Raw genomic sequence first — 25,413 nt, forward strand, 5'->3', positions numbered from 1 at the left:
CAGAACATCACACTGGTCCATGGCATTGGACCTGTTGGTCAGGACGCAGCACATAGCTCAGATGTAAGGCGAACCTGCGCCAAAGGTGGTTGGCAAACCAACTCTTGATAACACGTACGGTACCAGTCTGGGCCCGTCGGAGAAGCACGGTAGGTGTTGCTGTGACCTATAACAACAGGCTGAAGTCCGAGAAAGGGGACATTGAGGGAACAAATGTGAGTAACTCAGGAAGTGGCTCCCACCGCGGGATAAAGCAGGGTTACCATAACCCAGGCGCTCCACGACGGGGGCACATCTCTGAAGGAGGTGCCACAGCGGTGCTTGGACCTCTGGTGGGGACCGAGACACTCAGCACATGATTGGTCCTCGAACCTCTGATTAGGTGCGGCCAGGTGGGTGTGCACAACCCGGAGGAATTTACAGCCACCAGTGCTGGCACTTCTGGGGGGACACACCGTGGCTGCTGCTGGTGCCACCAAGAGAGCCTGGGAACTGGAGCCAGTGCTGTCCTATGCTGCTGTAGGGACAGTGACAGGAGCCAGAACAAGGAAGGATGCCCCTCCCTCCCCCTCCAGCTTTCCATTCTCTTCCCATGGCTTCTTTTCAGAGCTGGCCAGCCGGCAGGGGACACAGGAAATGGAGTTTGCAGAGCCCAGCCCCAGAAGGACAGAATGGAAGGGGGGCCTGGAGCCCAGAGGTTAAACACCCCGCCCCGCCGGTGCTGCAGCAGCTCTAACGTTAGGCAAGTCACCCGTTTGCTCCTCTTAGCTTGGCTGCCAGAGTCTCTCGTGGTTCTCAGAGTCTGTGATGCTAAGTTGGCACCTGCCTTCAGGAGGACACTAAGTCCAAGTGGCTGCCTGAGACAGGGCTTGTTTCTTAGATTTGCATTCTCATGGTGTGTTTTGAAACATGGTTTGAACTGAGCGAATCCAAGCCTTTTTTTTTTCTTTTTTTTTTTTTTTAGATTTTATCTATTTATTTATTTATTTGAAAGCGAGAGGAGAGCACGCGCACAAGTGGAGGGAAGGGCCAAGGGAGAAGCAGATCCTTCCTGAGCAGGGAGTCTGATGCAAAGTGTGGCTCGATCCCAGGACCCTGAGATCACGACCTGAGCGGAAGGCAGACTCAAAGGACTAAGCCACCCAGGCGCCCATCTCTGCACCTCTTGTCAGGGTCCCTGATGAAGAGAAGGTTCTCACATAGTTCTTGTCTACATATAGTCTGAAACTGGGGTGAGGGGAGGAAGCCCTGCAGCCTGTTTAAAACCTGGGAGCACTAACAGAGGTGGCAACTCCAACTGTTCACCTTGCCCTGGAATTTGGGGCGATGATGGTGTAGCCCCCTGGTCTTTACATTGACCACGTTCCAACACAGGACCCAGGCTCCGAATGGAGTGGGTGTGTGGTTGGGGCTGGGAAGCGCTCCCCGGTGATTCTGTAGCATTTTGATCACGTAGCCGAGGTGTAGGCGGATAGAAAAGAAAACCATTCTCTCTACATCAGGTTGGTAACCGAATGACTCTGCACATTTCTTCTAGAATTTATTCTAGGTGTTCCCAAACGCAGCTGCTGTAATGGAAAAATAACGAACATAAATACAACTGATAGAGAAAAATTATTTTCAGATTGAGCCAGACTTTCATGGGGCCTGTTTCCCTTCCACCACTGTTGCCCATAATCCATCTATTTATAAAGGGAGAGAGATTCCATCGAATGCAAAAGTTTAAATATTGCTGACCTTTCTGTTCTTTATTCTCTCCAGCCTCTTTTTGATGCATCATGGTTTCTTTGCACTAAAAAGGGCATGGATCTTCCGACATCTGCTCCTGATTGGCCTTCTTGACTGAGATGTGGTTGCATCGATATCGAGAGTAGGGAAAACGAAAAACGTATGATGTCACAACGTGTTACATGGTATTCGCCTGGTTCAGAGCGAACCTAAGAATCATGCTCAATGGCTGTGAGTTATCTTCGAGCTTTTCCTCATTTTTAAGCTTTAGGACCAATAGGAACGATGTTGCTTTTTAAAAGCTGAAAATGACAGTAATTGGAAATTATAAGGCATAGTACGTGATGACTTTATGTCCAATAAAGATGAAGCGCAGGCAGGGGTCTATCAAACGGTGACCAAGCTCTGGCACAGGCGCCTGAAAGGCAGATGCGGCCCATCCCCTGCCTTTCACCATGGTTCCCGCGGAGACCAGCTAACAAATAACTACCATGCGATAGAATTGCGTGTCCACAGAGGAGGGTATATGGAGATAAATAAAGTCCCCATCCTCAAAAAACGTGGGCCAATAGGGCTTCAATTCTGGAACTTTCACTTTTTAGCACAAGCCTGGAAATCCTCTACTTCACCTCTCTGAGCTCAGGTCCATGAAAGCATCCTGCATGAGGACAGTAACTGGCTTAAAATAAACATTCAGTAAATACCCATTTTCTCCCTCCTCATATGGAGGGACTCGAAGGGGGAAGTAAGTGGCAAGGAAAAAAGATTATTTTTATTTTTTTAAGAGAGAGGCAGAGACACAGGAGGAGGGAGAAGCAGGCTCCACGCAGGGATCCTGACACGGGACTTGATCCCGGGACTCCAGGATCGCGCCCTGGGCCAAAGGCAGGCGCTAAACCGCTGAGCCACCCAGGGATCCCCCATAAAAGATTATTTTTAATTTCTGGGGCAGCCACTGTAGAAAATGTAGGGGTTATACCGAAGCTATTGATTAGTTATTGATCGCTTTCAAAAAGGGTTGTTAGATTTCAGAAAGTGGTCTGACATGCTTTGGAAACACAATTGTTTTAGTCTGGATGTGTGGTTTGGCTCTGGTATCCCATAGGACCTGGCCTGGAAAAAGGAGTTGTCATCTCCTCTGTGTCCAAAAAAATAATCTAATGCATGGGTCTTTATACGAGGACTAAATGAGTTAATATTTCTAAGTGGGTAAGGTATTTTTGATGTACATGGCCTGGTACATAGCATATTAATATGCAAGTATTTGATTTGTTTAAAAAAAAAAAAGTCTAATAGAGGGGCACCTGGGTGGCTCAGTGGTTGAGCAGCTGCCTTTGGTTCAGGTCATGATCCTGGGGTCCTGGGACCGAGTCCCACGTCCGGCTCCCCGCAGAGAGGCTGCTTCTCCCTCTGTGTGTGTGTGTGTGTGTGTGTGTGTGTGTGTGTGTCTCTCTCTGTGTGTCTTTCATGAATAAATAAATAAAATCTTTTAAAAAGAAAGTCTAATAAGAATGAGGCTGATCTGAATTGTTTCAGCTGAGGCTGTAATTGAATGGCTATTTACACTTGGATCTTTATCAGCCCATCAGTCTCCTTCCATGGTCGGTGCTGCTGCCTCTTTCAAGACGCTGGGCTGACCCGTGTGCTAACGCAGGGACAGATGGAGCCATCCACAGCACTCAGGCCTGCCATGCACACTGTTGTGCACTGAAAGCTCTGGCCGGAGCCGAGCGTGTTTCAACTCCCAAAGAAGGGGATGGTGATTCACACACTTTACGTTCCCCCTAAGAAAAAAGTTGTAATACATCTGGTCTTAACTTCCTCCTATAGCCGGTAGCCACGGTGCTCACCTGTCTTCAGGACCGAGTGTCAGAAGAGCCCAACGAGCTGTTCTCATCTGCGAGTAGGTTCTGTTAAGACCATTTTATAACTCATGTCAAGCCCAAGAGGTAGATAGGTTGGAGCCGGTTTTGTGGCTGATTAGTACACTTTGCGGTGACTTTGTCCTGTCCTCGAGGGCATGTCCTTACTCTGGGCCCTGAGCCTCCTGCCAGCCAGAGGCAGCAGCTCCTGTGCTGAGGCTTCTGAACACGCCCGAACCTTTCTCAGTCCCGTTCAGAGCACGTGCTCACAGCTCCTGGGCAGGCGGCTCAGGAGCAGGGAAAACACTGGGGGGAAGTGCACAGCTTGCCTTGTCTTGATCCCCAAGACCCAGGAGGACCTGGCTGGACGCGAAGGCTGCCCTTGACTGTCTGCAGAGAGCTCCAGGGGAAAATGTGCTCCTAGGGAAGGACAACCATGCAAAGCAAACCTAGACCCATTGAGTCTGCTTCTCCCTCTGCCCATGTCTCTGCCTCTCTCTCCGTGTCGGTCATGAATAATAAATAAAATCTCTAGAAAAAAAAAGAAGGCAAACTGAATGTAGATATTCTTACATCTGAATGGAGATCTCAGGTGTGGAATGACAAATGAGGATTTGAGGCTGTCCCTCTGTTGAAAAAATGGGAGAGGTGTGGGGCAGGCATGACAGTGGCCCCCCAGGCTGTGGCAAGGTCTAACAGCCTGGGTACAAAGCCATAGGGGCAGGGGTAGAGACTGGGCGCTCATTGCTCCTTGGGGCTTAGAATACTGTCATCCTGATAATGACCCAGAGCAGGCCTTCCTGAAAGCCGTTTCCAGGCCTGGAATGAAGAATAAGACAGAAAATGTGGGAAGAATCCAATTTTATGAAGACAAGGATGAAAGTAGACTTTCCAGGAAGAATGGATGGTGCAACTTTCAGCTCAGTGTGCTTCTCAAAACCAAAATGTCCCTTTCCCAGTATTACAAGAAGTAGGACTTCCTATTTTTAAAATAATTACAAAGGTACCTACCAGGCTCAGTCAGTTGGGTGTCTAACTCTTGATCTCAGCTCAGGTCATGATCTCAGGGTTGTGAGTTCAAGCTCCGCATTGGGCTCCATGCTGGGCTCCATGGTGGGCATGGAGCCTACTTAAATAAAAATAACATAAAATAAAATAACAAAATAAAATAAAATAATTACAAAGAAATGAACGTCTGACAAACACAAAACACATACTCCTCCTGGTTATTGTGTTCACATTGTCTAAGACTGATAATAGCTACTAGTTACATCAGAGTTAAAACCATACGAGTTACACTTAGGCGATGTCTTCCTTTTGTAGCAGAAAAGGAAGATATTCTTGGTAAGCCTACTGTGTCCAGAAACCATATTAAGATGAAAACAAATTAAGCGGGCAGCCCTGGTGGCATAGCGGTTTGGCACCGCCTGCAGCCTGGGATGTGATCTTGGAGACCCGGATCGAGTCCCACGTCGGGCTCCCTGCACGGAGCCTGCTTCTCCCTCTGCCTGTGTCTCTGCCTCTCTCTCTCTGTGTCTATGAATAAATAAATAAAATCTTTAAAAAAAAGAAAACAAATTAAGCATCATTTTGGTACTTTGGTCTCAGCAGGCCTCTTATTTCTCACAAACTTACAAATTTCAGTGAGAGAGACTGAATTTCCAATTCATACAGGACAGAGTGCTCTTTATATAACAGGACATTTATTTCAGCTTTAAACCTTAATCTGTAAACCTTCACCCTCCAATACAGAAGCCACTAGCTGCATGTGGCTCTTTAAATCTAAATTGTGATTAATTAGGGGCACCTGGGTGGCCCAGTCGGTTAAGCAGCTGCCTTCAGCTCAGGTCACGATCTTAGGGTCTTGGGACCGAGCTTCACCTGGGGCTCCCTGCTCAGCGGAGAGTCTGCTTCCCCCTCTACCCCTCCACCTGCTCATGCTCTCTCTCTCACATGCTCTCTCAAATAAATAAGTAAAATCCTTTTTAAAAAAATTGTAATTAATTAATTAATTAATTTTTAGGTAGGCCCCACACCCAGAGTGGAGCCCATCTCGGGGCTTGAACTCACAACCCTGAGATCAAGACCTGAGATCAAGAGTTAGAACATAACCGCCTGAGCTACCCAGGTGCCCCTAAGTTGTAATTAACTTAAAATTAAATAAAATGAACACTTCAGTTCCTGAGTCCCCCTAGCAACATGACAAGTGCTCAGTGGCCAGATGTGGCAGGTAGCTAGCTCCTACCCTGGATGGCATAGAGAACATTTTTGTCTCAAGAAAAGTTTTATAAAACAAAATTCTATAAACTAAATTACAGTAACCCCCCCCCCAGGTGTTAATACATCATAATTTCACCGGTTACATTTCATTATGTAAAATATTTAACCAAGAGATGTTCCATTGTCCAGGATTAATCACAAGGATGCCAATCAGGAGTTAAGCTATTAGGGGCACCTGGCTGGCTCAGTTGGTGGAGCATGTGACGCTTGCTCTTGGGGTTGTGAGTTCGAGCCCCACACTGGGCTGTAGAGATTACTTTAAAAACCTTAAAAAAAAAAAAAAAGAAGTTAAGCTATTAAAGTAGTTAAGCTGATTTATCTAGCAGCATGGTTATCAATAAAGCATTTTAGCCCTGAATTTTGCACTACCGGCAAATATGGAACACATCTAAATGAAATATAAACTTAGAAACCAGCTGGCTGTTTAACCGAAGCATGATTGATTAGGAGACTGAGCCAGAGTCTTCGGTGCTCATGATAAGAGAAGTCGCTCATAGAACATGTGTCATGACCCTTTCGCTAAACTAGCATGGTTGTTGTTTAAATCTCTACTCATTTTTCCTCAAAAAAAGAGGGAGGCACAAGAAATTATATAATCCTTATATGTGATGAGCTAGAGCATAAATTAAAACTTTGGAAAAACAAAATGTTGCCTCTTCCTGTGAGTAAAACAAATGTGGTTAATAATTTCACGTGTCTGGGATCCCTGGGAGGCTCGGCGGTTAAGCGCCTGCCTTCGGCCCAGGGCGTGATCCTGGAGTCATGGGATCGAGACCCACCCACATCGGACTCTCTGCATGGAGCCTGCTTCTCCCTCTGCCTGTGTCTCTGCCATTCTCTCTCTCTGTCTCATGAATAAATAAATAAAATCTTTTAAAAATAATGATTTTGTGTGTCCGTAGTATCTTTTATTTTTTATTTTGTACCATAGCCCAGATTAAGAATCCATACTTTGAACTGATTTCCTGTTTGGGAAAATATTTTCACATTGGCTATTTCTTAGCCTCTGGTTGACAAAAATGTGTTAGTGGTAGGAAAAAAATCAGACTCGAAACATTGAGATGTTGCCTAATTAACAGCCTTTGAAAAATTGTGTCATTTAACATGCGGTTACTTATTCAAATCATATAATCTGGTGAATGAGAGATAAGGTCATGGCACCGACTTGCTATTTATATTGCTGAGTACTTGTCAGCTTTCTGGAGAAGCTGAACATCGTGTCCAGTACTTTGCAACATTCTTTGGGATCCTCTAATGATAACTTCAGTAGAAAATGTCAACCAAGCCAACTTGGCTGTCTGGAGGCGGGCTCTCGTTTTATATTTAACTTTGAAAATGTATTTACAATCCTTTCAAATCACCCCGCTCACTTGCACTGCTGGATTTAATCTGGGAGAAAAGGAACATTGGGTGGTAGGTACATGTTATATTTGGACTCTTGCGATTTTAAGCCACACTCAGATGTGGCATGATTTTATGAATCATATTACATTTCATGGCTGCTATAACTATTATCTACTCCTAATAATTACTTTACTGAGCCCTTATCACATGCTTGTCACTACAGTACGGAATCTAGTTTAGTCCATATTATCTTGTCAGGTGGGCATCATTTCTTCATTTTAGAAATGAAAAAGCCAAGGCTCCAGCGGGCAAGTGCCATGCCTGCCCCGGGCCACACACCTAGTCCTCACACCAGCCAGGGTTTGGACCCAAGACAGTATGACTCAGTTCCAGACTCCCTTTAGAAACAAAGGTGACCCCCTTCTCGGGCTGTGTGATTTGAGGTTCTAGAATTCTTTGCGCTCAGGCTGTAGCTACCACAACATGTGTTAATTTTTGGATGACTCTTCAGAAGTTGGGGCAAATATTAGCTAGCAAGTTGGGACAGCCATACTGTCAAGTTCCCTTCTTCATGGTTCTTCCCATGACCAGTCCGCGTGGGTATGAACACACGCAGGATCAGGCCACTAGGGGAAAAGAAGTAATTGAACTAAATCACTAGGGCTGGTTTCTGGGTTTGGCTTTGTAATTCAGTAAAAAGCTATTTTAGTTAAGCCGTGAACCCTTGAAACTCTAGTAAGAAGTTCGTATTATATGTCTCAGTAGATAGATGATAGATGATAGGTAACATGTATATATAAAATGTATATATATATACACACACTGGGAGGTATATAAAATTGGGGGTATAACTGTTTAGACCTTGATTTCAAAAATCTGGAATATTTATTTTTATATTCAATTAAGGAACTTTTTTTAAAAGATTAATTTATTCATTGGAGGTGGGGTCAAAGGGGGAGAGAGAGAAAACAAAAACAAAAACAAAAACAAAAACAAAAAAAAAGTGGGGGGAGAGAGAGAATCCCAAGGTAATCTCCCCGCTGAGCATGGAGCCCAACCTGGGGCTCGATTCCCACCACCCCGAGATCACGACCCGAGCAGAATCCAAGAGGCCACATAACCAACTGAGCCACCCGGGCACCCCATGGAGCTTGATTTCAGATATTTTAAGCCGGTTCACCTAAAACAACCTGTCACAGCAAATTCAGAAAGTTATTAATGCTTTATGATATGGCATGTTTACTTATTTGCACTTCACATTGTACCAAACAGCATTTCCAACTTTTTATGAAGACGTGTAATACAGTATTTATAAAAAGGAGTTAAGAAAATTGGGGCAAAGGGCAAATGAGGGTAGAAAAGAATGAAATGAAGCCAGGGGAGAGAGGTTAGTACATAGAGTGCATGCTGTGAAGTGTGTGTCATTTATGGCATCTCGATTTAAAAATAAAACCACACAGCCTACTTTCCTAAAGATGTGGCTTCTTGATCAGGAATCTGCATCTATTCTTTTCAGTGGTGGAACTTCTGATCCTTTTTTATATGTTGTTCTTTCTACCCTGCCTGGAGAAATATTCCACTTGATTTTGTCCTTTTTTTTTTTTTTTTTTTTTTTTTTTTTTGCTTCCTGAGAGGCAACCATCCGCAGCAGCCTAGGACAATGAAAAATCAGTGGAGCTTTTTTAAACAAGTGATCATAAGGAGCATTTGAGGATTCATTTGTCAGGTTAGTTGGAACTTCTGATGTGGGCAAGCTCATGCTTCCAATTTGGGACTCGGAGCAAGCTATCAGCTGTGTGGCATTCTCATCCCGCTTGACGTCAGCGCTGAGAGCCGCGGTATCTTTAGGAGCTCACTGTGTAGGGTGACGCCAACTGGATGAGTCGTCCCCGTGGAAAACAGCCACTTGGCATACGATCGTGAAGCTGCAACTTGGCAGTGGGACCAGGACCTTTCTTCTAGAAATTGCTGTTACCACCACACATGGGAGGCAGATCTGGGAGGGGAGATTTGATTTTCCCACCGGCTCGGCCTTCGCCGTGAGGGCGATGCAGAATGCAGTGAAAACACTGATAGCATTCTCCATATCAATATTTTCAATGGATGAGCCGAACGTGCTAAAGTGAAATGTAAATACCTCTATCTGTAACTACGAAATGTTTTAAATAAAACGCAAAGTGTGGGGTGCCTGGCTGGCTCATTTGGTTGAGCAGCCAATTCCTGATTTTGGCTCAGGTCACGATCCCGGGGGCCTGGGATGGAGCCCCATGCCGGGGGTGGGGGTAGGGGTTCCCAGCTCAGCAGGGAGTCTTTCTCTCTCTCTCTCTCTCTCTCCCTCTGCTCCGCCCCCCTGTCTGCTCTTTTTTTCCTCTCTCTCTCAAAATAAATAAATCTTTTAAAAACATGAAGTGTGCATGATTTTTATCTTGTGCCACTGTAAACACGAAAAGAAATAATCCATTACACCAGGCATAATTGTGGGGAGAGAGGGGCCTAAACTTCTAAAATCAATGTTTACTGAGTTTTTATTTTTCCTTTCAATGACCTTTTTTTTTAATAGATTTCCTACTTTAGAACAATTTTATATTTACAGCAAAAAGTACACAGAAAGTACAAAGTCCCATACCCCGCCTCTCCTCATAGTTGGCCCTTTTAACAGCATCTACGTTAGCGTGGCACGTGTTACATACAACTGATGAACCGACATGGATACGTTACTACGAACCGAAGCCCTGAGTCTACACTAGGATTTGCTCTCTGTGCCCTAGTGCTCTGTGAGTTGGACAAATGCCTCATGTCTTGCATCTACCATTACCGTATCATACGAAATGGCCTCATGGCCCTGAAACCCCATGTGCTCCACCCCTTCATCCCTCCTTCTCTGTCCTCCCCCTCCCCCAGCAACCACTGATCCGTTTAGTGTCTCTATAGTTCTGTCTTTTCCAGAGTAACCTACAGCTAGAATCATACCATGTGCAGCAGCGTAAGTGTTAAGCTTATATTGTGGTTAAGGTTCTTCTGTATCTTTTTATGGCTTGATAACTTCTTTTTAGTCTGAATAATATTCCATGGTGTGGATGTATTCACCTACTGAAGAACATCTTGGTTGCTCCCAAGTTTTGTTAATTATGAATAAAGCTGATATAAATATTCATGGACAGGTCTTCATGTGGACCTACGTTTTGACTCCTTTAGGTAAATACCAAGGAGCACGATTGCTAGATCTCTCATTAAGCCTATATTTAGGTATCAAAGAAATCTCCAAACTGCCTTCCAAGGTGGCTGCACCATTTTGCATTCCTATCAGTGGTGGGTGAGAGACCCTGCTGCTCCCATCCCCACCAGTGCTTGGTATCATTGGCCTGTGTCACCGTGTCCCAGTCTGTGGCTTGTCTCTTTTGTCTCTCTCTCTTTTTAAATATTTATTTAAGTTATCTCTACACCCAACATGGGGCTTGAACTCATGACTCTAAGACAAGAGTTGCCCACTCTTCGGCTCGAGCCATCCAGGTGTCCCCTGTCTTTCCTGCCCCTTAACAGTATCTTTCATAGAGCAGAGATTTTAAATTTCAGTGAAGTCCAATTGATCAATTTTCTCTTTCATGGATGATGCTTTTGGTGTTGTCTCTAAAAAGTCGTCGCAGACCCAAGGTTATCTCATTTTCTCGTATGTTATTTTCTAGAAGCTTAAAGTCTTGCATTTTATATTCAGGCCTATAATCTGTTTTGAGATAATATTTGTGAAAGCTGTAAGGTCTGTGTCTATATTCTTTCTTTCTTTCTTTTTTTTACATTGCGGAGGTCCAGCTATTCTAGTACTATTGGTTGAAAAGTTTGCTGAACATGTTCTGATGTCAGGAAGAAAAAAATTATTCTAATACTGGAATGTCACAGTATCATTGGCCACTCCTAGGACAGCTGCCAATCTCCTGGAGGCCCACCTGCTCTTTTCCCCTCCCACCTGTCCTGCCTTGTATTTGCAGCAGCTACCCCTGAGATAGTATACTGATCAAATATCGCCAAAGTGATGCCGTGTAACAGTTCCCCTGCCCCTCCCCTCCTCAAGGTTGGTGGTTTAAATGTTTATAACTCATCTTCAATCTCACAGGTCTGTGGATTGGCTGGACAGTCTTGTTTGGGGACCCAGGCTGGAGGAATGGTGGTTGATCCTTAGGGCAAGTAGAAACAGATGATGCCTCTTAAGGCCTAGGCTGGGAACTGGTACATGCTCCCTTCTGCTCATATCCTATTGGTCAAAGCAAGTCACATGGCCAAGCCCAACATCAGCAGAGAAGGAAAACATATTTTCCCCATAAATATCAGGAAAAAGGGTATGAATATTTGTTGGACAATTGTAGAGGAATCACATTGTAATTTGAACAGGCAAAGTTTAATAGAATTATTAACTATAACAAGAGATTGAAGTTACAAAGGATTGACTAAAAGGAAGTAAAGAAAATTCTAAATCTAAAAAACATGAGAAGAGCTGATGTAAGGAGCAGCTGTTACACTTAGAACTGAGAGAGTTTTAGAGGCCCCACCTAGCCCAGGGCTGAGGTTCAGATCCTATCGGAGAGGCCGAGCCAGCTGCGGCTAGCTGGACAGCACAGAAGCCACTGTGGTCTATGTCTCAAAGTGCCCTCCTCACACCTTTCATATCAGAACCACCCAAGGGGCTCATTACAATGCAGAGTCCTAGGTGCCAACTAGAACTAACTGCATCGGAATGGGGGAGGGGAGAGAGGAATCTGTAGTTTAAACCTCCACCCCAGTTAGTTTTATGCACCTTAGCTTAAGATCCAGGAGCTCTTTAAGGATAGAGACCTGTTTGATTCACAATTGTATCCTTGCCTCTTAGCCCAGTATCTGCCACTTACTAGGTGTTGCTTTAGCCAGGTTGTTTCTGGATTGGTTTCTGGGATGGTTGGTTGGTTGGTTGGTTGGGAGAGAAGATTCAAACCCAACTGGTTGTAACTGGCCATAAGCCATACCCCTGCCATACTTTAATGGTGTTTGGTTGATGAGCATGTCCCTTCACTATTGCTGGGAAAACCCAAAGGTAATGTATCCCCACTAGAATGGCAGATGAGATTTTCCAAAGATGGCTGCAACAGTGCCTTCCATTTTACACGATTACATGACCTTGCCACCCTTCCGTCAAGAGGGGGGCCTATGCACCTCTAGGACTCTAGGCAAGCTTGTGACTTGGCTGTAACCAACAGAATGTGTAAAATGGATGATGCATGGCTTCCCAGGTTAATTTGAAAAGGCAAGACAGTGTCTTCCTTACTTTCTGGGACACTTGCCTTTGGAACCATGGGTCTCCATGTAAGAAGTCTCCACACTGTGAGGAAGCCCAAACACTTGGAAAGGCCATATGATGCTCTTCCAGTCAATTGCTCCAGCTGAGGTTCCACCAATGGCTGGATCAACCACCAAACATGTGAGTAAAGTGTCTCTAGGGCTTCCAGCCCCAGCTATGGAGTTACCTCCAGCCCTGAAATCTTGCTGGATCAGGCTGCAGAGCCATCCCACTGCCTTGTCTAAGCATTGGACCACAGAATACGGGAGAATAGCAGAACAGTCATTTTAATCTTTCTCTGTTGGGTGGGGGCTGTGTGTGGATAGTTTGTTAGGTGGTAATACTAACTGCAACCAATCGTAAGGCTCTTCTGGACTTGAATCCCCTGGCCGCCTCATCCTACGCTTCCTATGTGCCAAAATGCATGAACTTAGATTTTAATCACCCCTTTCCTAGTGATATTGCTGTCATTATCTTCCCTTGTGCCAAGGATCATCATAGAAAAGAATGAGAAAGCCAATATTTCTAAACGTGGCGCACTGCCTAATGGTTCTATTTGAAGTGCTTCAAAAACGTGGTTTCGGATGTGTCATGGGCCTCACTCTTTAGTAATATAAGGGAAGCTTAATAAAGCAACATGAAAAACTAAACCAAGGTCATTTAAAATTACATTCCAATCCAAAAACGAAAGTAACTAAAGAATCCATTGGGCCACAGCGGTGTCCGAGAATTTGGCCAAGTAATCTATTCAAGCCTCTTGGCTCGGAATGCTGAATCGAGTGATGGAAAGAGGAAATAGTTGGGGGTTTGTAAAACCTAGATTTGAAAATGCGTCCATCCCCTTTGTTGTTTATGTGGTCTGAACAAACTGCTTCACCTCCTGGCCCCTCTTGGCCCCTGGCTTTCGCCATCTCTGAAACAGGATTAGGTAATGACCTTCCCAGCCCATCCGGCTGTTCCTCTGATCCGATGAGGTGGTGAGAGGTGTGGTAGCACTTGATAAATGTGGGAGACAAAATACAAATGCTTGCTGTCTTTTTCCACTACAGGCTACTTCTGAGAAATGAGAGACGAAACAGAATAAACTGAAAAATTTTCCAGGCAATTTAGGACAGCATCAAAAAGAGTAAAGCAAATGACAAAACAAAATCCCCCATGGGCATGTTCTTTCTTGATTTGCAATGCTCCCAGCGACACCAGTGCTGCCTATGGGTCTTGGAGGTAAGGGGGACAGGGCAATGACAGTAGGCCCCTTCGCTGCCCTTCCCCGCAGATCCGGTTCACAGCCCCACCCCCGTGGCATGCTGTGTTGCCTTGAGCAAGTTCATCTGTTGCAGCTGAAGTGTTTCCTTCCCCAACACCCCTACTTTCAAAACAGGCAGCAGCTTGGGTTGCTTTGCAAAGACGAATTTCCAGTTCTGATTCTTAAGGTAAGCTGCCAGTCTTCTCCGGGTCTTATGCCTCGGTTTGGTCTTCTGTCCCAGTGACAGCAGGCTCAGCCCACTCCCGCTGCCCCTTGAGTTTAAATGCTAATGACCCATTTTATACTCAAGGAGCGGAAAAGACCCTGAGAGCCCACCCAACCCATCATTTGACAAATGAGGAAACAGAGACCCCAGAAAGGAGCAGATGGACAAGGCAATGTCACGTCTTACAGAGTGGAGCTCCTCTTTTCATAAATAGTTTCCCCTGGTTATTCCTGCGTCACGAGTGTGCTCCAGACTCACAGATCCAGCTGTCTGCTCGACGTCTCCAGATGGTGACTAATAAGTTTCTGCAACTTCACTTGTCCAAGCAGAACTCCCGATTCCACTCACCCACTCAGACTTGTTCCTCCCCCAGTCTACCCAGTCTCAGCTAATTGCCCAGTTCCCCGAGGCCAAACACCTAGGAGTCCTGTGTTGTCTTTCTGTCTCTGACTCCCCTCTCCCCCAGTTCACCAGGAAGTCCCATGGCTCTACCCTCAAAACACATGCTGAGTTTGGCTACTTCTCACCACTGTGATGACCACCACGAGGCCACCATCACCTCAAACTTGGGCTTCTGCAACAGCCACCTGCCCGAGTCTGTCTCCACACACATGCTCCTTGAGTCTTTTCTCCACATAGTGAGGCTTTAAAACCACAAAGCAGATCACATCATCATTCTCCTACTCAAAGAGCTCCAATGGCTGCTCATCTCATAATAAAACCCAAACTCCCTACCATATTCTGTAAGATCCTATACAAAGGACTCTACCCACTTTTTGGATCTCATCTCCTATCACTGTCTCCTTAGACCCCCTCTGTTCTAGTCACAAAGGCCTTCATGCTATTCCTGGAACACACAAGCTCATTCCCGCCCTAGGGCACTTGCACTTGCTTTTGGTCTCCTGACATGCTCTTCACTCACATGTTGGAAAGAATTGTTGTCCCACTTTATCCAACTTTCTCACTGAACCAACCTTAACCAACTCTCTCAAAAAGACAATATCCCACTGGTCATTCCAACCCTTTAGCCAGCTTTATTTTCTACCTCCCCATGAAATTATACATCTATTCATATACTTGTTTATTATGTGTCTCCCCCACTGGTACTTAAGCTCCATGAGGATAGGATCTTAGTCTCTCTGGGTCCCGGACTTATCCAGGGTGCCTACAACAAGATCTATCACATATCAGTCACATAGCACAATACCTACCACAATATTTGTTGAATGAGTGAATGAATAAAAAAAACCTAGCATATAAAATTTGGGACAATCCAAAACTCTTTGAGAAATCGTATGTGGCCTTCACACACCATGAGCATGCATGCCATTTCTTAGCGCACAGGTCTTACAGAGGGAATTTTTCCTGTAATAAATCTACCAAAAGGCCATGGTGCTTACAAAGGAGAGAGAGAATAGAGTATTAAGAAATTCATGTTATGCAAGGAACCCACTCACTGGGCCCTGGAATTCCTGTTCGGCTCTGTGTTTTACCTGCAGCATATTATGTACGTGTAAGATCAGACCTAGGTGCTTTTCCAGAACATACATCTCCCAGCAGACAGGTGGGTCGACTATAAGCAGTTGAAGTGTGCCATCTGTGAAACGTGATTTAGATTCTCTCCAAAATCCATTTTCATGGTGGACGTCCAGGAATTTCCTGGCAGGAAAGATTCAGACCTGCAGGGGGAGCTGATGGCACATATCCATTCTGGAAAGCCTTGGAAAACTGAGGTCCAGAAATTTAACTATTCCTTCAAGGGGAATGAATTAAAGAGGTCCTTGAATTTTAGAAACATCCAAGATGTTCTCCTGTTCCTGCCAGAGTCTGAGAAATTGAAAGATTCTTTAGACTCAAAATGTCAAGTGGTCAAATTGGGTTCATGCAGCCCATATAATGCAGGATTTTATCTCAACCCGGGACCACTTCCTCTTCATGTATAGATTTGGACATCCCCACAAAATGGCCAAAGTGCTGGCTCTAAATCATGATTGAGAATGCCCAGGAAACACGCTATTGAAAATTCTGCCCAAAAAAGCACAAAAATCCAGCTCTCATCATCACACAGAATCCCTTGTGGGTTTATCGAGAGAACCCCAGAACTTTGCTTCATGCAACTAGAGAGCAAAACAATGTGACCTTTCTGTTCAGAGATATAAAGTTACTGAACAAAATGGAAGTCATGCTATTAATAGTTTATTTATGACTGTATCACTAGGTCAGAATTAATTCTCAAATCTTGCATCTAGTTTCACAATGGCAATCCTGCTTTCATGAAGCTGGTCCTTCTTGCAGATTAAAAAGACTGCTTACTCTCAGACTCCAGGCCTGCAGGCCAACCCTTGAAAATGGAAATAAGTCACATTCCCTATCCAACCCACTACAGTCAGAAAGTAAGGGGCAGCTACTCATCCTGGTTTCTGCTGTGTTGGATCTTGGAAATAGGGCTCTCTCTCTCCTGCATCAAAGGGCAGGAGGAGATTTTTGCTCAAGAATGATGGGATTGTGCAATCCTCCAAAGGCAAGTCTGTACAGTGGGGCTTCATCATTTCCTTTGCAATTTTGTGATTTCCTGGACGTTTCCACTCAGAACCTTAAAAACCAAAAACACAGCCCATAGAAAAAGGCATCAAAAAATTGTTCAATTGTTCAAAAGAACCCCCACCTGTCCAAATGGCAGAAAATCCACACTCCTTTCCTTGACTTCCTCCTCAAGTTCCATAGTTACCTAATATTTTCTTACATAATTTACAACTCCAAGAGGATGCATTTTGCAAGTGACGCCAAAAAGAAAAGCACAAGCATCAGAATATCTGGGCCCAGGTGGTTGTTACTAGTGGGGTGCCGGTCTTCACCTGCCCACGTGCAGGTTCAGTCCTTCCGGGGACGTATTCCCACAGCTTGTCATCTGCAGCTGAGCTTTCTGGGTTGGTTGCCATCCCACACTGCAGAGTCTTTAGTGTGGATCCTGAACTCTCACTGAAAATGTCTTTGGGGAAACAAACCATAAAAGACTCTTAATCACAGAAAACAAACTGAGGGTTGCTGGAAGGAAGGGGGTGGGGCAATGGGGTAATTGGGTGACCGGCATTAAGGGGGGGGGTACATGATGTGATGAGCACTGGGTGTTATGTAACACTGATGAATCACTGAACTCTACCTCTGAAACTAATAATACACTCTATGTTAATTAATTGAATTTAAATTTAAAAATAAAAAAAGAAAATGTCTTTAGAGTGTTACACTGCACTGCAGCATGGAGACAAAAGCATATTTCTATGCCATAGGCTACCTCTCATATACCAGTGCAGTTAAATGCAATCGAAATCACCAAATCTCTTGGAATGTACCTTGGATTTTTCTTAGCTATTAAATCTAAGATACATTCCGAGAGATTTGGTGACCTAAGATTTTTCTAAGCTAACCTTGCTTAGCTCAGGGAGGTAATTTTTTCTCAGGTTCTAGAACAACCATCCGTCAAAAGCTCCTGACGGATTTCCAAGAAAATTGTTTTAATTCCAGTAATAGGTGATTCAATTGAAAGGAAAAAAATTAAACTAGGAGTTTAACCAAAGAGGAAAGGCAGATATATGATCTCAATATGCTGGTCAAGGGATGCCTGGGTGGCTCAGCGGTTCGGTACCTGTTCGGCCCAGGGCGTGATCCTGAAGATCTGGGATTGAGTCCCACATCAGGCTCCCCCTCAGGGAGTCTGCTTCTCCCTCTGCCTGTGTCTCTGCCTCTCTCTCTGTATCTCTCATGAATAAATAAACAAAATCTTTAAAAAAATGCTCTGGTCAATTTTGAAGGTTGTCATCAAGTTCAGATTATAAAGGTCACATGTCATCTGGGTGCTGTGAATCCCTGCCAACAGCAATTCATAAAATCTCCAGTCTGGATCTTAAATAAAACTTTTACCGTACGCAGAAAAACTTGAGATATGCTTAAATAAAATGTTTATACAATAAAAAAGGCAATTGCATGTAATTAACTGTACAGATAAATGTATGCTACTAACCATTAAGTTTTCTTAAATTGTAGATATTAGCATATATTGTTTCAGTCCCCACAAAGCTGTGATTAAATCGACAGGGGGCACTTGGGTGGCTCAGTCAGTTAAGTACCTGTCTTCAGCCTGGGTCCTGATCCCAGAGTCCTGGGATCCAGTCGTGCATCAGGCTCCCTGCTCAGCAGGGAGCCTGCTTCTCCCTCTCCCTCTGCCTTCCCTCTGCTTATGCTCATGCTCTCTCACTCTCAAATAAATAGACAAAATCTTAAAAAAGAGAAGAAGAAGAAGGAGGAGGAGGAGGAGGAGGAGGAGAGGAAGAGGGAGAGGCATGATGCCTGGGTGGCTCAGTGGTTGAGCATTTGCCTTTGGCTCAAGCCCTGATCCTGGGGTCCCAGGATCAAGTCCTGTATTGGGCTCCCCATGGGGAGCCTGCTTCTCTGCCTCTCTCTGTGCGTCTCTCATGAATAAATAAATAAAATCTTTAAAAAAAAAAAAGAAAGGAATCAACAGTGCAGGGCACCTGGGTGGCTCAGTGGATTAAACATCCAACTTGTGATTTCTGTTCAGGTCATGATCTTGGGTTTGTGAAATTGAGCCCCCCTACTTTGCCCCTATCATCAGGCTCCACGCTCAGTGGGGAGTCTGTTTGAGATTCTCTCTCTCCCTCTCCCCCTGCCCCTACCCCCAGCATGTGCACTCTCGTTCTCTCTCTAATAAATAAATAAATCTTTTTGAAAAATCAACAGTGCATTTTTATAACCTCCAACACATGAGCATGGAAGGGCCATACTTCCCAGGCCCTCACAGCTGTTTTCTCTGTGACGATCTCCACTTCCCAGACAGGTGGGCAGGGACACTCGGGTGCTGACACTGAAGAGCACTGCCAACCATACCCTACTCATCCCTGTGACCTGGGGGCTTTCTGGCCTCTACTTACTGACCCCAGTGCCCATTCTGATGCCCCTGTGTCCATAGCAAGCCAATGAATTCCAGCTTTAACTGCTGAAATAGCAGTCTACCTCTTAACAAGTCACCTGGGGAAAGGGATCCACGGCAAATTTTTTTTTTTTTTTAAATCACTGGGCTATTTTATCTCTAATGTCATTTTGGTTCAAATGTCTTCTAATTCTACATGGTACTTTTCATTTGGATATTTCAGTCATTATTTTCTTTACTTCCCTTCAAGGAGCGGAATCAGAGGGTAAATGGCTAAACCAAGAAAAGGGTTAGTCTAGCTCTTGTCCAGTTGTTCTCCACTGAGGTTAAAAATAAAGGAAAAAAAAAAGAGGTTTCAGCTCTAGCTGAGGCCTGTTACATCAGAATCTCTAGGAAAGTCAGATGTAGGTATTTTTTTAAAAAGCCCTCCAGGTGATTCTAATATGAATCCATGCTGAGAACCACTGATTTAGTGGAAAAAAACAGGTTCTGTAGGACTTAGGGATCCTGAGATTCTAGACTCTGCTGTGTCATTCTCTCGGGCAGAACACTTAAGAACACTTAGCTCTTTGGACCCAATTTCCATTTCTGCAAAATAAAGGGTATGGGCTGGAGACTCACTCATCCTTTCAAATCTGATGCTCATGCTGAGGGTAAGTCTCTGTTGCTGAGTATATGGATATTTCAGTATAATGCTGATTCAACTGCACTTTAGGCTAAAACTACCAAAGTAGAGGATCACAACCAAAAAAAAGTGGCCTTGAATTGCCAGACGTATTGACCTTTCCCAGACCTCATTCTTCTCTGCAGCTTTGATACAGTGGTCCCGTCTTCTGGATCCCTCCTCCCTAAAAGATCTAGGGCATTGCATTCGTTAGAAGAAATGAGCTAAGTTGTTTTTGTTTTTGTTTTTAAGATTTTATTTATTTATTTGGGGGTGGGGAGCAGAGGGAGAGGGATAAGCAGACTCTGTACTAAGTGTGGAGCCCAACACAGGGCTCCATCCCACGACCCTGAGATCACGACCCGAGCCAAAATCAAGAGTCAGGCGTTTAGCCAGTTGAGCCACCCAAGTGCCCTAGGAATGAGTCAAGTTTTAAGTAAAGGATCAAAGGAACCCTGACCAGAGGTGAGGAACAGAAATGGACGGGGACAAAGGATCAGAGAGGAGAATCTCTCTGAGATAGCTGGCGGAGGGAGGCAAGCACAGGGGTGGAGTCCCAACATCCCCCAGATTTCCAGCAGTGTTGCTGGATGTATTGCCAACAGACAAAATGGGCATGGAAGGAGAACTGTGACTGTGATACATTTAGCATTCTGGAGCTGTTGAGTTTGAGGCACCAAAGTTTACATAACCGCATCCAGAAGGACATGGCCCTAGAGGACCTCTGAGATTCTTTTAGACTTTACATTCATGCCAAAAGAGAACTCTCTGATGCTGTATGCTGCTATTTGATGACAATGGAAAATTAGGTGTGTGCTTCGGGAGGGGTCTAGCAGATTTCTGGAATGTTCTCTGTCATTCTCCTCTTGCTCTTTTGCCTCCCTTATCAATTCCTTCACACTCACCCATGCTTCATCTATTCATTCTCTTTCCTTCAGTTCTCAAAACACTACCTGGAACTCTTTCTTGGCATTTATTTCCTACTTTGTGTTTTGTCACCAGTGGATGTTCATGAATGAATGGAATGAGGAAATAGGAGGAAGGTGACTTGGGACAAGCCCCCTCAGCAGGGAGAGGTCTGGCAGTAAGGAAGTAATCAGATCACTTCGCTGCTGCAGAAAAACAGGAAAAAAAAAAGCACAAAACAGATGTAAAACCCAATGAAAACAACAGTCTTGGGGTAGGCGGTGTAGGGGCCATAAGAATAGCTGATGTTTTTGTGCATCGTTGATAATGCTAATGATACAAGTGCATTCCATTTGTCAGAGTGTGCTCCTAAAAGCTTTTTGTATATTATGTACATCCACAATCTCCTTTAATCCCCAGGAGATGAGAATTATTATTTCCACCTTAGGTATGATGAAGAAGGCTGAGAGGTTAGGTCACTTCTATAAGATCACATAGTTGGTGGGCGGCACACCTGGAATCCAAAGCTGGGCCAGCCTGATCAAAAGCCCAGAGTGTCCGCTACATTGTCCTGCCACTGGTAGCATGGCTGTACGTGGCAGTATGAGAAATGACATTCCTACTAGTGACCCTGAGTCATCACCTCATTTCGTTGTCTCAGAAGGTGCCAAGACATGCGGTACCGCTTGGAAAGGGTCCTCCCTAAATGGTCAAAATTCAAATGTTTTAGTTCATCATGGGTTAATCTTCAATTACCCGGAAAATTCACTCATATGGAAATCTTATCCTCTATCAGTTAAACAAATTAGGAATTACAGTAGTTTTCTTGACATCAAACCACCAGAAATGCACACAGAATGCCAGGTGCAAATGCACTGGGATTTTGCATAAGAGAAGGATAAGATATTCTGGTTTGTTTCCAAAACCCTACGAAATCATATCCCAGCCGGCTTAGCCTTTTGAGCCATAAAACCACATTAGCCTATTGGGTTCAAAGAATAATCTAAAATGACTCTATCCAAAGTCCCTCTCCTGGATCACTGTCAAAAGTTGAGTCACTAATTTTTTTTATATTTAGAAATTGAAGGATGTCCCCCCTAAAAGTCTTTCATGTTCACTGTTCTCCCCCGCATCAGCCCAGAAACAAAATGTCCTGATGGCATCTGATCAATCTCCTGGGGGTTTGCTCCTCCCAGCACTATGCTACTAAGAGTACTTGACAATAAAGATCGTAAATTCAGAGAAGGAGCTCAAAGTTTCAAATACACTGCTCCGTGGCTTTCCCTTTCTCTCCCTTGACTTGACCATCAGGATAACCAAGAGTCAAGGTAATTCACTAAATTTTCCTGCTGTCTTCTACTTTTGTCCTGGGTCAAGAAAACAGTAAGAGGGGTTACAAACATGAGTTTGGATTAGAGTGTCCTTGCACCTCTGCACTGTCCCTTCCCCTCTGAGTGAGCTGCTTTGCTTATTTGAGCCACGTCTGTACTGTGGGGTCATAAGGCCTCCCTGCCAAGTCCCTCCTTTGTTGTTATCTTCCTTGCTCGTCCTTGTCAAGGACAACTGTGCCCTGTCAGAAGCCAACAGGAGTACCTACACTTGAAGAGGAAGCTTTTAGTGCAGCAAGTTTACATCCTGAGTTCTCAATACATTTTTCTAATAATTAAGGGGGCACACCTGAAGGGGCTCACAGGAGGCCTAAAGGTCCTGCAATGTGCACCACTGGCCCCAGCACAGGCATCAGGATGGGGACCCATGGCTTAAGTGGCATAAATGATGGAACATAAGTTGACTTCCAGTTTTGATCAATGTAGCGGGTTGAGTGATGTTCCCACCCCCAATTCCTGCCACCTGGACCCTTAGAATGAGACCTTATTTGGAAATAGGGCCTTTAAATGTAATTCGTTAAGTATTTCTAGATGAAATTATCCTGGATTTCGGGTGGGCTCCAAATCCAATGACTGGTGCCCTTAGAAAAGGAGGAGAGAACAGAGAGAAGGTGGGAAAAAGGCCACGTGAAGATAGAAGCAGAGACTGGAGTAAAACTACAACCAGGTGACACCGGGGTGACCAGACGTCTGCTGGAAGAGGCAAGGAAGGATCCTCCCCTGGTGCCTTCTGAGGGAGTCTAATGCTGTTGACATCTTGATTTTTGGACTTCCAGCTTCTAGACTGTGAGAGAATTTTATTGTGGTTGTTTTAAGCTTCCCAGTTTGTGGTAATTTGTTGTGACCGCCCTAGGAAACCAGTATAGTTTTTGATTTTTCACTGGAACATTTTTTGTTTTGTCTTACATTTGCTGTAAAGTCTGACCCTCAGTCCTCTTTTTTTTTTTTTTTTTAAGATTTTATTTATTTATTCATGAGAGACACAGAAAGAGAGGCAGAGACACAGGCAGAAGGAGAAGCAGGCTTCCTGCTTCTGGACACAATCCCAGGACCCTGGGACCACACCCTGAGCCAAAGGCAGACGCTCAACTGCTGAGCCACCCAGGCATCGGGAACCTCAGTCCTCTGAACAGCAAATGCTAATGTAATGAATGAACTTCTGGTACCTGGGAAGCAGTTTGAGAAAGCAGGAAACAACCTCCCAACGCACCCACACAAACAGTGACTGCAAAATTAAGACAAAATTCCTGAGTGAGTCCTTTGTGCTACTCATCACGATCTGAGCCAGCCCAATTTTCCAGGGTCAGAGAAGTTGGAACAGAGTCATCCTTCCTCCAGCCACACGCAACTGTCCAGCCACTGGGAACATCCCTGTCCTCTCCTGTCTCACGGGTCCCAGTGCCCCTCACCTTCCAGATTTTAGGTTATATGCCACCTCCTCCAGGAAGTGCATCCTAACTCATTCAATATTAGTTAAAGATCTTTTAACTGGAAGTTCAAAATCACCCCAACCCAAACTGGCATTAACAACGGGAGGAACTGGGGCCCCCCGGGTGGCTTGGTGCTTGAGCATCTGCCTTTGGCTCAGGTTGTGATTCCAGATCCTGGGATCAAGTCCCGGATCAGGCTCCCCACAGGGAACCTGCTTCTGCCTCTGCCTACGTCTCTGCCTCTCTCTCTATGTCTCTCAAGAATAAATAAATGAAAAATCTTAAAAAAAAAAAAAAAAAACCGAGAGTAATTTATTTAATTTATTGCCTCATGTGGCTGAAAAATCAAGAATAAAAATGGTGTTAGGTAAGGAATATTCTGGTGATTCAGGGACTAGTTTATTTTTGTCTCTTCATTCACCTTCTGCGATCAAGCCCGTCTGAAGGCTGACTCACCTCCTGGACACAAAGTTGCTTTCAGCAGCTCCCTGGACCTCTTCCTCGAAATCCAACAAAAAAAGACTAGTCTCTTTCCCAGCCAAAGTCTTGATCTTTACTCTGATTGGTCCAGCGTAGAGAGCGTGATCATTCGCCAGCCAATCACTGTGCCCAGGGGGGATGGAGCGCTCTGATTGGCCAAGCCGGGTCATGTGCTCTGCGTCGGCCATACTTGCCGTGAACCCTGTGTCTCCCCGAAGGGAGCAGCAGGAAGGATGCTGGGAGTGGTCGGCCGCCCATTACCTTCCCTCCCTTTTGTGTGTGCCGAGGGCCTTTGTCCACGGTTCCGTGAAGGCACCGATCTTCCTCGGGGCGTTTTATTCCAGTATCTGTACCTCCCCTGAAAATTCCTTGGGACCAGAGGCTGCGCCTTCCTCCTATGTAGGTCTCAGCCGTTCACGTGGTTGGAGCGCAATCAAGTTTTGTAAAAGTCAGTTATATTTTTAAAAAGGAAATAAAGCAAAAAAATTTTAAAAAGTAAAAAATCTTTAAAAAAAAAGGAAAAAAAGCAAAAGTTGTTTTCATACTTTGAAATTCCCAAGGGATCCTGTTTCGTTGTTTTCTGCACATTGATTAATCCCTTCTCCAGTAAGGCAGGCTGGTGGCCGCCGTGCCAAAGGTTCTCACGTGCTGTAACCCGATACATTTAGAACATTTTAGTCATCGAGAAACGAAGTCGAATGTCCACTGCATATTTTGTGTGTGAATGTGTGGATAGTTATAAATAGACATGGAAAAACACTCGGGCTGGGTGAACTCAGTTGGCGGGGGCCCTGGATTTGGACCCCCAAATATAGCCTGCTAACAATTTGCCACAGGCACTTTTTTTTTTTCTTCCAGACAGTTCATCATTTCAAACATTCTGAGCAACCATCCTGAATATTTGTTCAAGAATACATTTTTTCCACTTTGTCTTTTAGCCAAATGTGTGTCTTTTTCTTTAAAAAGAGATGAGAACCTCAGGCACAGATAAATATACACGCTGGCACTTGGCTATAATACAGCTGTCTATAGGCAATTCTGTCGCATGTCTGTGGGATTGGTTTAAATCTGGAAGCCTCCGGAAGGCCTCACTGAGTCTCACATATGGGGGCTGAGTCTCAGCCTCCTGCCCCCATAGCTGCTTCGGGGCGAAGGCCCAGGGAGTGGGCCACATACATCGTTTTCCTCTAAATGGAGCCAGACAGAGAAAGGGATGCTCAGTGAAGTCTCCTGACCCACACGAGCTCGGGGAAGCCTTGGCTTCTGAGCTGTCTGGTGACCGCGACAGAGCGTAGCCATGGTCTGCAGCTCCCCTTCCCAATGTTGTCATACTGCTCTGCCACCTACGTTTCTCTCCCTTCCTGTCCCTCTCCCAGCCCACCCCCTCCGGCTTCCCAAGCCCAGCCTCACTGCCGGATTTGACACATCTGATTACAGTTGACCCCGGCATTTACCCAGGGTAACTTTGGTCCATGTCCAACAGCTCAACTGGATCACAGCAGCGGAGATCAGAACACACTTTCCCATGGGCACCGTGTAATTAATGAGGTTTTGATTCCCAGGCTAGACTGTAGAAGCCCACGTAACCCACATGTGTGAGTGATATCCTAGGTGA

At 44.9% G+C, this 25,413-nt stretch overlaps 1 long non-coding RNA gene across 2 annotated transcripts; it reads right to left on the bottom strand.

Annotated features, from left to right (window-relative positions):
- Positions 1 to 881: 881 nt before the first annotated feature.
- LOC140601736 (uncharacterized) lies at positions 882 to 24,674 on the bottom strand. 2 transcript variants are annotated; one of them, XR_012004779.1, is made up of 4 exons: positions 23,775 to 24,674; positions 4,602 to 4,716; positions 1,738 to 2,030; positions 882 to 1,568 (listed from the first exon to the last, which is right to left on the bottom strand). It is a non-coding gene; the product is annotated as an uncharacterized lncRNA (long non-coding RNA). The 2 variants fall into 2 exon arrangements; XR_012004780.1 differs by lacking the exon at positions 23,775 to 24,674 and adding an exon at positions 6,046 to 6,662.
- Positions 24,675 to 25,413: the final 739 nt, after the last annotated feature.

The sequence above is a fragment of the Canis lupus genome, chromosome 12 (assembly GCF_048164855.1).
Source record: "Canis lupus baileyi chromosome 12, mCanLup2.hap1, whole genome shotgun sequence".
Taxonomy (NCBI): Eukaryota; Metazoa; Chordata; class Mammalia; order Carnivora; family Canidae; genus Canis; species Canis lupus.